The 13,221-nt window shown below is 42.6% G+C and overlaps 1 protein-coding gene across 2 annotated transcripts in view; it reads right to left on the bottom strand.

Moving 5' to 3' along the window:
• Positions 1 to 13,221, bottom strand: part of CPQ (carboxypeptidase Q) — a 385,779-nt gene that overhangs the window by 348,423 nt on the left and 24,135 nt on the right. The gene's annotated exons all lie outside the window — the stretch shown is intronic.

The following is a 13,221-nucleotide window of genomic DNA, read 5'->3' as shown; positions in this document are numbered from 1 at the left end:
TCAAAGCAAACCTCCCACGTGCATGTCTGAGCTGGAGGATGAGGACAGGAAGTTTGGGCCAGAGCCCATGAGCAGAAGGGAAGATATACAATTGGCTCTTGTACCCACAAACGTTCCTTGGGTTGGGGGCAGGGAAGGGGTCAGAAGCAGAGCCGCTCAAGCCAAACCCAAGTGGTAGGGCTTCAGCTGGCAACATGAAGACCCCTCCTGCCAAGGTTGCCAAGGAACACGCTCACAAGGCCAAGAGCATGTTATTCAGAGCGTCTTCCCAGTGAAATGTGGGTGGCACTTTGGGGGGCTGGCAGAGCCCTGCCTCAGATCTCCTCTTTGGAGCTTCCTCATCTTTCTGATCAGGACAAGAGGCCCTCTTTCATGGCTTTCAAAGTATTCTCTTTCAGTTAGATCCATTTAAACTTTCAAATTAAGCAGAAAAATACTTTGAAAATATACTGGCCTTCATTGAAAAAGGTAATTTGGGACTTAGAAAATAGCAACTACTTATTTGATTGGACCCATCGAACTACTGCAAACCACACTTGATAGCTACATTGGCCATTAGTCCTTGACTAACAGATCCATGTCCAGTTATAACAATCATCATTCCCCTTCCAAGGATCTGTGCTGCAGGGATCACACTAGACACTTTTCAGAATTTATTTCATTTAATCTCTCCCCAAATTCCTGGAGGTGGATGCTACAACCCATCCCCATTCTACAGTTAAGGAAAACTGTGTATAAAGCAATTTACCAAAAATCACGTGGAAAGGAAGTGACTGAACAAGGATCCAAACCCAAGTCATTCTGACTGTAATAGCTATATTCTTTCTACTATATCGTACATAACCGGGTAACTGTATGATCAGAACTCAGTGGGTAACTTGAAATGATTTTATTTCAGTTGTGCTGTAGTGAATTACTGTCCCTTAATAATACCTGAGGAGGGTCCACTGTTTTACCATCACTTTCAGTTATTAGAAGAGTCACATTCCACTATTTAATACTGAAACTACTTATTTTTTAAATTCCAGTTTCACATCCAGTTTAACGCTCTTCCCCTTCTGTGTCCAGAGGGCCGACCAAGTTTCAGGTCAGGGCTTGGAGGGAGCAGTCCCAAGGTAATAGGAAGAGTCCCACTCAATAATCCTATATGATAAAGAGCTAATATGCTAATTAGACCAGACAGCAGAACGACCTTCCAGACTACCTTCCGGAACGACCAGTGGGGCAGGGCCTCGAGGCAGCTGGGCTGCGAGGGCTGAGCCCCTTGAACGAATTTCATGCATTGGGCCTCTAGTTGCAATATAAATGCTGTCCCATTGCTCTATGTCTTTCAAATTTTAGTTGAACTTCATGGCATGTAAACATGAGGCTGTGGTTATAGATTATTTCAAAAGATGTTGAAAGACTAGTACCTCATGAAAACTGTATTTTAATGTTGTCAATTTTCCAGTGCAGTCAGAAGAATCTCACTCTTGAAACTGATGACGAGAACTGCCCCTAATGTCCAACATAAGCGGCAATCCCAAATAAAAGCAGCCATCGAAAAGCCAAAGTGGCTATCAAACTAGTGGCCCAGGGACCAAAGATTGACAATAGGCATTTCTGTTTGAGCCACGCAGCATTTAACAATTTTGAAGTAAATACCAATTCATCAGAAGGTTTCATGTGACTTTCCCCTTCAGCCTAGGCACAATCTCTTCATTCATTTGTGCTACCCTGTTTGCTTGTTATCCCTGTCTTTGCTTGCTCCTTCTGCAAATGCTTATTTTTTTACTCGGTCACTCTTGTATCAAAACTTTAGCAATCAAATAAATTCAAACCATATTTTCCCTTAATACGTGCCTCGGTCTCTATTCTCTGCCAGAATTCATATCTCTCAGAATATATGTTCCTTTGTTGAACTCTTCTCCCACCTAGCCAGCCCAGCACAGGTGGGCAAAAATCTGTCACTCTCAGTTAGCCTAACATAGGTCACCCCACTGTGGTGTCTTCCTGAGACCATGCCCCACCAAAGCTGTTCATCATGCCAGAGACTCTTTCAAGGGATCCTCCACACGTGTGGCCTGGCTCACCTCCCACTACAGACTCTCTCAAGGTCCACAAAGCCCACTCTAGCAACAGCCAGCATTGACATGCATTATAGCTCCTGCCAGTTAGCCCAAAGCCCTGCACACGTCGCAACCGGCCTTAACCTGCATGCTAACTCCTAACAAGTGGCCCCAAGCCTGCACAATTAGTGGCTGGCCTCATCCCTCACTGTGGCACTGACCAAAGAATCCCAAGTCTGGCACGAGGGGCAGCAAGTGACAATTCACAGTTGCGAATATCTTCAAGCCCAGCATAAGTGGCAACCAACTACGGATCACTCTGTAGCTCCCACCAGGTAGCCCAAGCTGGCCATAAGTGGTGGTTGAACGTGGCCTGCAAAAGAGCCTCTCCCAGAGGCTCCAGAACCAACACTGAAAACGGCAGTCTTCAGATTATGGCAGAGCATGACCCAATCGGCTCCATAAACAACACACCCGAAGGGCAAATGCAGCTGACCCCAGAGCTCCACGAAGGCCTTTCCCGCTCTGTGGGATCAGCTCCCATACAACAGCTTGTCTGCTAGCATCACAGCCCGCACAGCCAATAAGCTAAAGGGTCAAACCCACCCACTGATGTGCCAACAGCAATCAAGGCTCACATACAACAGGATGGCGCACACACACCCATAGAAGGGACCCTCCTGGAGCACCCGCTCAGGTGACTGGGAAGACTGTACCACTAGACACAGAGGACATCTACTTTATAAGGCCACCATGCAAAGAGTGGAAGATGTAACAAATATACCTAACACATAAAAACAAACACAGGGAGGCAGCCAAAGAGAGGAGGCAAAAAAAACACACCAACAAAACAAAACAAACAAAGGCGGCAAGAATATACAGTGGGGCTAAGCCAGTCTTTTCAATAAATAATAATGGAAAAACTGAACAGACATGTGCATCTTACACCATTTAAAAATAAATAAACTGAAAACGAATCAGAGATTTAAAGGTAAAACCTGAAACCATAAAACTTCTAGAAAAAATATGGGCAGCCCTAACCGGTTTGGCTCAGTGGATAGAGCATTGGCCTGCAGACTGAAGGGTCCCAGGTTCAATTCTGGTCAAGGGCATGTACCTTGGTTGTGGGCACATCCCCAGTAAGGGGTGTGCAGAAGGCAGCTAATCGATGTTTCCCTCTCATCAATGTTTCTAACTCTCTCTCCCTTCCTCTCTGTAAAAAATCAATAAAAAAATATATTTAAAAATATAGGCAATAAACTCTTTGACATTGGTCTTAGCAATATTTTTTTTATGTATCACCCTAGGCCAAACACACAACGAAAGTAAATATAAACAAATGGACTACATCAAACTAATTTTTTTGCACAGCAAAGAAAGCCATCAACAAAACAAAAGGTAATCTACTGCCCTCGCCGTGTTGGCTCAGTGGATAGAGCGCCAGCCCTCAGACTGAAGGGTCCCAGGTTCAATTCTGCTCGAGGGCATGTACCTCGATTGCAGGCTTGATCCCCGGCCCCGTGAAGGCACATGTGGGAAGGCAACCAACTGATGTGTCTCTCTCACATTGATGTTTCTCTCTGTCTCTCCCCCTCCCTTTCATTCTCTCTAAAAATCAATGGAAAAATATCCTTGGGTGAGGATTAACCAAAAAAAGATAACCTACTGAATTGAAGAAGGTATTTTCAAATGATATATCTGATACAACATTAATATCCAAATTATATAAAGAACTCAACATCAAAAAAAGAGAAAAACTCCAATTAAAAAATGGGTAGAGGACCTGAATAGACATTTTGCCAAAGAAGACACATAGATGGCCAATAGACAAATGAAAAGACGCTCAACATCACTAATCATAAGGGAAATCAAAACCACAAAGAGCTATCGCCTCACACCTGTCAGAATGGCTATTAACAATATGTCAACAAAATAGTGTTGGGGAGAATGTGGAGAAAAGCACTATTGGTGGGAATGCAAACTGGTAAAGCCACTATGGAAAACAGTACGGAGGTTCCACAAAAACTTAAAAATAGAACTACTGTATGACTCAGCAATTCCACTTCTGGGTATGTTCTGAAGAAATAAAAAAAACAAAAACACAAAAAACAAACACTAATTTGAAAGGATATATGCTCGTTGCAGCATTATTTAGAATAACCCAGATATGGAAGAAACCTAGGTATCCATCTGTAGACAAATTGATAATGAAAATGTGGTTCATACCTATAATAGAATTTTACACAGCCATAAAAAAGAATGAAATCTTGCCATTTGCAACAACATGGATGAATGTAGAGGGTATTACGCTAAGTGGAATAAGTCAGACAGGGAAAGAAAAACGCCATATGATTTCAATGACTTGTGGAATCTAAAAAACAAAACAAGCAAACAAAAGAGAAACAAATTCATATATACAGAAAACAAACTGATGGCCGCTCGATGGGAGGGAAAATGGGTGAAAAAGTTGAAAGGGATTAAAAAGTACAAATTGCTCATTATAAAAATAGTCGTGGGGATATAAAGTACAGCAGAGGGAATGGTGCTAGCCTTATCGTGGTGATCACTTCATAAGTTATATAAATGTCTAACCACTATGTTGTACACCTGAAACGAATATAATATTGTATGTCGACTATAATTTTTAAAAAAAATTTTTTTAAAAACCTGATATCTAAATGAGAAAAAAAATTATGTTAGATGCCTACATCACACCATATGCCAAAATAAATCTTAGAAGTAGTATAAGAACACAACAAAGTTTTTAAAAAGTAATCTCAAAGTGGTGGTAGGTTTTTTTATTATGTCACAAAACTCAGATTCCATAGAATACTGATCAATTTTACTAGTAAAAATAGAAATAAAGAATTCTTCATAAGCAAATATTATAAAACAAATACTAAAAGACAAATCACAGACAATGGTGTGGTGAAGGCCTGGGGTGGGGCTGGGTGGAGGGGGACAAAAGGAGATATAAATGGGGCACATCTGTAATACTGTAAACAATAAAAAGTATATATGAATTTGAAAGTCCATCAGCAAAAAAAGAAAAGACAAATCACTAAGAAACTAAGGAAACTATCTCTACATCTATATATATATATATATATATATATATGAAAGCCTAAGCGACCAGGACGCCAGAATGACAGGAACAACCAGAACGACCAGTCGCTATGACATGCACTCACCACCACAGGGCAGACGCTCAACACAGGAGCTGCCCCCTGGTGGTCAGTGCACTCCACAGACAACCTCTTGCAGCCTGCCAACCTCCCCTGATCCCTCCCCCGTTCAGCAGGCCCCAGCCAGCAGCCAGCAGCTGGCAGGAAGGCCCCAGCCGGCAGCCGGAAGTCCCCAATCGGCCCTGATCACTAGCCAGGCCTAAGGACCCCACCCATGCACGAATTTCGTGCACTGGGCCTCTAGTTTACAAATAATAAAACACTGGGATACCTTCATAAACTCATTAAGAATTGTCAAAACCATTAGGAAAGACCAATAACGCTTTTAAAAAGATATGAACAGACAGGGTCACAGAAAATACAAGGGGCTCTTACACACAGGAAAAGATGCTCAAGATCATTCCTGACAGAAATGAGAACTAAAAACAAGATACCATTTCTTGTCATTTTGCTAAAGATCTTAAGGTCTGGCATACACTGTGGTACAAGAAAATAGGGAAACAGACACAATTACGTTTTGCTGCTAGGAGCAATCAATTTCTGTGGAGATCGGTCTACATATATGCATGTACATTTTAACACAGAAGTCCTCTTCTAGAAATTTTCCTGCAGATGGGCAAAATGATCTATGCACAGGGATAGTCATTGTTATATATTTCTAATAGCAAACGTTTGGAAAAGCATAGCTGTCTGTGTACGGCAGACTGATTACATAAATTATGTACATCCCTAAGGTAGGACATGAAGCTATGGAAAGGAATGAACTGTCCTCTGCAAGCAAATATTGAACAACCTCCAAGAAGAAATGTCAGAAGAACAAAACAAGGTGAGAACAAAATGTACAGACAGCTACCTTTTAATTACAAAGGAAAAAAAAAAAAAGAATATACTCTCTCCGAGGATACACAAGCCACTGATAACAGGGGTGCCTTGTGGGGTGTCCACTTGCATGTGTTACCTCAAAAACTGTAACAATTTTATAGCCCGTTTTATCTGCTTCCTGTTATCTGTTTCGTGTATCCTCAAACTCTCAATAAATATATACCTAGTATTTATTCTTCCAAAGAGGAGGTCACCTGTGTGGATATTCTTGTTTGATTCCAGGGAGAAGAAGGACAGAGATTCTTCCTTTAAGGGTATCAGCGTTTCAGTTTTCAGTGTGATTAGGGCTTCCCTGAGAGAGAAAAAAGACAACCCTTCCTCTTCTTTAAAAAGTCCTTTCAATCTTTTCTGTTCTTAAGCAAATCGGTAGCCAGACATCAAAATGGGTGTTTTTTTCCTACCTTTGCAAAGACAAACTGGTTTTCAAAGGCACTTCCTATTTTTCTGAAAAGAAAATACAAATGAAGATTTCCCAGGTTCCGTGGGATGTGGATGCAGTTGGGTACGAAGAGAATATTTACGTCAAACAAACATACAAGAAAAGATTCTTGTTCCCATTCTGCTAGAATCTCTTTCGTCTTGGAACCGCTCTGCCAAGTTTCCACCTGGAAACATGTGCCTGTCGTGGATGTGCTTGCGCACAGACTGTGTCTAGACAGATGCGAATCTCGTGCAACGATTCTCAGCCAGGTGGGCGATATTTTTTCATTATTTTAAGGCCCCGCAAGCATTGCTTAAGGAAACGTATAACCTTAGTAACACCGACTCAGGGTAATATAAAAGTTGTCTTAAGTCATGAAGCCTTACACGGTAGAGACCACAGCCAGATAGATCTGACTTTAATGAGATGTAACTGAGCGTATTTATTAGACAGTTTCAATAAACCCACAAACGTGTTTTAAGCACAACATCACTCGGGGGAGGACAAAAACATCAGAAAATGCATGCATTTCAGTCCTTTCTACTTCTCAGACTCCCTTTCTCTTTGAAACCTTTTCTGTTTCCAACCGGTTTTTCTAGTGGGAGGAATCCAAGTTGAAATGCCAACCTTTGGTATTTTGTGATGCTGAAAATTTTACGATACCATGATAATAGTTGATATTTTGCATTCCAATTGATGTTTCTCTCTCTCTCTCTCTCTCTCTCTCTCTCTCTCTCTCTATTTCCCTCTCTCTCTCTCAAAATAAATAAAAACATAACCTTGGGTGAGGATTAATATATATCCTATGATCCATTTAATTGTTTCTAGTCCAACAATTACTTTATAAATAAGACTTTTTATTATAAGACTATATCCCCCATTCCTTCACTTTCTTAAAAGGAATAGAAAAGTCTCGTCAAGCTGTTTTGTTGTCATTTTAACCTCCCCATTCCTCAGGTGTAGCCCGAACCTAGCATTCTATTGGAATTGCTTCAGTATGGCATTTGAGCCCCTTCTTAACGAGCAAGGCAACGTAGTACTCATACCAAAGCTGCCTGGTCAGATTGTGGGCTCCCTGCTTACACTACCGCCCTTTCAAACGCACTACAAAACGAGCGGATCCATTTAGCGTGTTGTCCATATTTCTGGAATAGAAACTCCACGAGGGCAGGGATTTTCATCTGTTGGCTCACTGCTGTACGCCTGGTACCTACAACAGTGTCAGGCACACGGTAGGTGCCAGAGCAGCTGCACCGAACTGGTCCGACTGTACTACACAAGCCTGGAGGTCAATCCAGGTCTTGGAGCGCTACAGTGGAGCTGCCCTGTCAAGGCCCTCCGAGCGCTAACTACCTGCTTTGTGGTCGGTCCTACGGCAACGTCCAGAAATAGCCTGCGGTCTCCTTGAAGCTGTATTTTTGCCTCCTCTTTGTTTTATGGTTTCATTTTGCTTGTGTGGTTTCACTGCATAGTAAGCTGGTATTGGATGCTGTATAGAAAAACAATAAGCTGGCTCTATAAAAACAGAAATCTTCATTTATTTCACCCAAATCTGTATGAATTCTTCTAAACCATGAGATCTGATAGAGTCTGTTTTTCTGCCCGATCCCTGAAAACCGTATTAGTGAACTATATCACTCCAGTTATAACTTGGATGTGAAAAGAGGTCTTCAAAGAGATTCTACAAGTGAACTGATAATTAGGGGAAATCTAAGATGCTACATTTCCATATATTCCATAAATACAAACCAAAGAAAAGTTGGCTAGAATTTTATTTTCTTTTTTCCCCCAATTTTTGGAAATAAATTGCAGATTCCTCATATGATTCTTCGTTCATTCCAAGCACTAGAATTACTTGGAAGAACATCCTTTTGAATGTACTGCACTTAAGCAAACCTCAAATTGATAGGTTCCTTGTTGCAACTGCCAAACCGTGGCTAGGCCATTTGCTTTCCTTTTGTTGTGCATCATTCACAAGGATTTGACAACACAATGGTTACCACTGTAATGAAGCTCCATATCCTGAGAGAGGAGATTCTTCTTGGCAAGTTAAGAGCCGAGTGGGATTACAAATACCACTTTACACTATAGCTCTTACAATCCACAATGGATCATTAAAACTATTGAAGAAAGAGAGTTATGTCCACTTTCTTAGACATACCTGCACAAGCTTTTTAGACTTACTTGCACATGCTTTTTAGACATACTTGTACATGCTTTTCACACACACACACACACACACACACACACACATACACTTTAATTTGCCTAACTCTTAGGCTCCTTTCATTGTATTATGATGCTGAGTGCAATGCAAGAATTCAGAATAGATGGTTGCAGGCCAGAAACTATATCCAAAGTGAAATTACTTCAGTTAGTACTTTTTCCCAATAAACTATCACTCAGTTAGCAACTATTTATTTAAAAGCATACGCCCAGAAATACAAAAGAAGTAAAAGACCAGATTCCTGCCTTCAGAAGTATAAACTATATTGTGGAGACTAAAAGATATGCAAAAATCAAAGAGAAAATAATCAGTAATAATAATTAAGTGTAAGAAGAGAATATGAGTGATATGAGTAGTTTAAAAGGACTTCATAAAAGATGCAGGACCTCAGTCAGACTTGGAAGTACGGTTAACATTCAGAAAGAGAAGGGCATTTCAGGCACAGAGCTCCCAAAACCCTTGAAATTTCCTACGTGATGAGAGCAACGAAGGTTAAGGAGGTGGTTTTTGGGCCATGCCTAAGGATGGGGTTGGTTGTCAAGGGGATCAACCATCTGATTAGAGAATTGGAACTATCAGTCCCACACCCCACCCCCGCCCCCATATCCAGGGAGGGGCATGGGGCTAGGGATTGAGTTGAATCGCCAATGATCAGTGATTTAATCGATCATGCTTATGTCATGAAGCTCACGTGAAAACCCAAAAGGACAGGATTCAGAGAGCTTCCAGGCTGGTGAACCCATGGAGATGTTCACTCTGAGAGGGTATGGACGCTCCGAGCCCTTCCCCAATGCCTTTTTCCATGCAACTCTTCCAGCTGGCTGTTCCCGAATTATATTCTTTTATAATAAACTGGTAATCTAGTAAGAAGAAAAGAAGTTTCTCTGAGTTCTGTGAGCCACTGTAACAAATTAATCAAATCCAAGGAGGGACCTCCGAACTATAGCCAGTTGGTCAGAAGCATAGGTAACCCTGGGCTTGTGGTTGACCTCATAATGGAGGGCCATAGTGTGGACTGAGCCCTCAACCTGTGGGAACTGATGCTATCTCTGGGTAGATAATGTCAGAGAGAGAGAGAGAGAGAGAGAGAGAGAGAGAGAGAGAGAGAGAGAGAGAAGAGCCCAAAATGGAGTCACCTATGCTGAGCTCACATCATCAAACTGAGACTTAATGCGCCTCAGCTAACTGCAGTCTCAGCCTCTCCCAGGAATGTAATCTTAACCAGTCTGCTAGGCATGTCCCGGTCAGCACGAGTGAGGTCAGACCCCTGCTGCCCGCAGAGGAAGGTGACCTTGCCTGAAACCTCCAATCTTTGCTAAATAACTTCCTTGGCCCCTCCTCCCCCACTTTCTGCCTTTAGAAGCCTTTTCTTTTCTAAAGCCCTTCAGAGCTCCTTCCCATTTGCTAGAGGGGATGCTGTCCAATCCATGAATGGTTGAGTAAATCCAATTTTATCTTTAAATTTACTTGGATGGATTTTGTTTTTTAACAGTAGCATCAGAAGTGAGTTGAATTGTGAGACACCCCACTGGTGTCTGAGAACTGCTTGGATGCGGGGGCGGGGGGGGGGGGGAGGCGTGACCCATATCTGCTGAAACTGGTCATCAGAATCTTACACACCTTCTCTCTAAAGCCTTTTCTTACCTGTCCTGGCCAAACCAATCACCTCCCTCTGCTTTTTCCTCTCCCTTTCTGCCGTTCATTACCCCCCTCTCCTACAGTCATCTTGAGTCAGCTCAAGCATGATCTTTCCCAGCATCCTTCCCCTGACCTGCCTCCTCTTCTCACAGGCTGTGTGCAATGTCCTCTTTCATTTCCTAGCACCCTCTGCTTGCCTCCTTCAAAGTTTACCACAATCTGAACAGAAATTACCCAGATTATGTCACTAGGCTTAAAACTTTTCAAGGGAAAGATTGAAGTCATGTGAATGACCTACCCAGTAGATAGAAGAAGCTAAAGAAACTGTGTTTCCTTCATCCTTGTATCCCCATCGCTCAACACATATGTGGCACCGAGTAGCAGCTAAACCGATGTTGGCTGTCTGGGTGAACAGACTCCTGCAATAAGCTGATTGTATGGCACTCCCCCACCCCCACTCCAAATTCATATGTTGAAATTCTAACCCTAATGTGATGGTATTAGAAGGTGGGTCTTTGGAAGGAAATCAGGTCATGAGGGTGGAGCCCTACAAATGGGATTGGTGCCCTAATAAAAGGGATACCAGAGAGCTCTTCAGCCATGTGGAGCTATGAGAAGATGGCAGTGTGCAAACCCAGAAGAGGATCCTCACCAGAATCTGGCCATGCTGGCACCAGGATTTCAGACTTCTCGTCTTCAGAACTGTGAGAAATAAATGTCTGTTGTTTATAAGCCACCCCGTCTATGGCGCTTTGTTACAGCAGCCCGAACTGACTAAGACACCTCCTCACCTCCAGTCTGTCTGTACTTCTATATACCCAACTCACCATTCAAGACCTTTTGAATTTTCTCTGTCCTTTCTCCACCACCAACATTTACATAATTATGCCAAATGTCTCCACTATAGACTAAGGCTGTCTGATCTCAACTAGGTCATCTACATTGCTTAGCAACCATCATATTTATCTTCAGCTGACCCTATCGAATTTCCCAGCATAGCTCTACATAGGTTTTCCATTCCCCATAAGCCCCAAACTCCACCCCCATTCCCCTCATGCTCAACCACAGCTCTCCTCGTCTACATGAGTGAGGGGACAATATGACCACGAGATGCCTTGGCTTTCTTCATCCTCACCTCAAAACTACAGTCCTTCTCAGCTCATGTCCCGGTGACAGAATTGCTCTCCCTCCTTTCCAAAGCCAAATTTTCTATTCATAGCGTAACAGTTTTCTAATTTTTTCTCCCTCTCCTTGGCTCCTTCCCTTCACCACAGAGGAATGCGTAAACCTCCTAACATTTACTGAGCATTTACAAAGAGGCAATTGCTACGGAGACAAGAACCTTTGATGTTCCTGTTATTACATTCCCCCATTTTATGAACTAGGAAACTCAAGCTAGTAGAACTGTGAAATTTACTCAAGGTCACAAAGCTTCCCACTTCCTCATACACTTGAACTTTTCTAAAGAATAACTTAAATGGGTTTCTTCTCCCTATTTCCTTCCTCTCTTCCTCTGTTTCTACATCATGTGTCCAGAACCAATTTCAGTGACTTATAATTGAGCATTTCTGTGTATGTCAACAAGGATAGGGAGTCCTAGTTGGTTTGGCTCAGTGGATAGAGCATCAGCCTGCGGACTGAAGGGTCCTGGGTTCGATTCCAGTCAAGGGCAAATGCCTGGGTCCTGGGCTCGATCCCCAGGAGGAGGCGTGCAGGAGGCAGACGATCCATGATTCCCTCTCATCACTGATGTTTCTATCTCTTCCCTCTCCCTTTCTCTCTGAAATCAATAAAAATATGTTTAAAAAAAAAACAAGGGTAGGGACACATATACATTACACACACATACAACACACACAACACCACTATTAACATTGGTTCAATATATATTTGTTGAAATGTAAAAAAGAATACATTCAGTACTTACAAGAATTATACTTGTAATAAAAATGTATCAACAGAGCCTTTTTCTCAGCTGCTATCACTTTTATAATTTTTAAGCTCTATGAGTTTAGAACTGTACAAAAGAAACTAAAGTGTTCAGTAGGTTTTTTAGGGTTTGAAAAGCGCTCACAGCCTGGACACTTTTCTTCAGTTGCCTAACCCCGTGGTCGGCAAACTCATTAGTCCACAGAGCCAAACATCAACAGTACAACGATGGAAATTGCTTTTGAGAGCCAAATTTTTTGCACTTAAACTTCTTCTAACGCCACGTCTTCAAATTAGACTCGCCCAGACCGTGGTATTTTGTGGAAGAGCCACACTCAAGGGGCCAAAGAGCCGCATGTGGCTCGCGAGCCGCAGTTTGCCAACCACTGGCCTAACCTAATCCCTTGGTCCGCCACTTGGCACGGTCTCTGTGGCTTTCAGGAAGAATTTTCTCTGAACACGAAGGACAAGATCGGGTCCACAAAGGGAGAGCATACAACGGTATCAGCTGAAACGGCTTCCCCTTCAGAAAGGCCAGGCGGACACCAGGGCAGCCGAGGAAACAAACTTCTCCCGTTGACAAGTGTTTAATTGGACATTGTGAGTACCTAATGTCATGTATGCAGATGCAAATGTTGGAAGGGCTGTTTACAGTGCCGTTGGTGCCAGACAGGCTGCAATGCCAAGCCAGCACACAGCCTCCCATTATTCTGCTGGGCTCAGCTTCTAACGATGTTCCAGGGTTCTCTGGGCCTTGTAAATTTCCACATCCAAAGGCTCCTCTGTGTGTTCAAAGCTGAGTCCTTCTTTCCCCAGGGAGCAGACCTAGTCCTCCCCCTGCCAATCTCTGTTACTGCCTGCCCTCGTTCAGAAAAGGCTTTGGAGAAATGA

Source organism: Plecotus auritus, assembly GCF_963455305.1.
Source record: "Plecotus auritus genome assembly, chromosome: 11".
Lineage (NCBI taxonomy): Eukaryota > Metazoa > Chordata > Mammalia > Chiroptera > Vespertilionidae > Plecotus > Plecotus auritus.
This window is presented reverse-complemented; position numbering and strand designations above follow the sequence as displayed.